The sequence below is a fragment of the Priapulus caudatus genome, unplaced genomic scaffold (genome assembly GCF_000485595.1).
Source record: "Priapulus caudatus unplaced genomic scaffold, Priapulus_caudatus-5.0.1 Scaffold692, whole genome shotgun sequence".
NCBI lineage: Eukaryota > Metazoa > Priapulida > Priapulimorpha > Priapulimorphida > Priapulidae > Priapulus > Priapulus caudatus.
In genome coordinates, this window is record NW_014577753.1 from 87,270 (window position 1) to 87,817 (window position 548).

The window sequence follows — 548 nt, forward strand, 5'->3', positions numbered from 1 at the left end:
TCTATAATGTTCTAAAGGTGTACGCCTGTGTTTGCACACAGTATATATATTTGATATGGTCACTAGACTAGAGGTATCACATTTGTAGTGATTTTTGAGTATATTCGAGTATGTGCTATTGATATTTATTCTATATTTCAGTGTGACTTAAGTCTATTGATTTCACTGAGTGAAATTACCAGGTAATTAATTTGTGAGTTGGATAAATTAATTAAGTCGCAGGATTCTGGGCCACAATATTGCAATTTTAACTCTGAATCATTTGCATTGCTAACCACTAGGTGGCGTTAAAGTCACCGTGTTGAACATATTATTGCTATTAATTGCATAATATTTAAACAAAAGAAGTGCGCGTACTGTTAGAAATGAGACGTGCAGAAAAATTTGCTTCTAAAACGACTGTAGCCGTTGATCAGATATAAGGAGTACACATGCAAATAAGTCCTCCCCTTCCCTTCCCTCTCTTCTCCTCCCCTCCCCTGCCTCTCCTCCCCTGCCTCTCCTCTCCTCCCCTCCCTTCCCTTCCCTCTCATCCCCCTCCCCTCTCC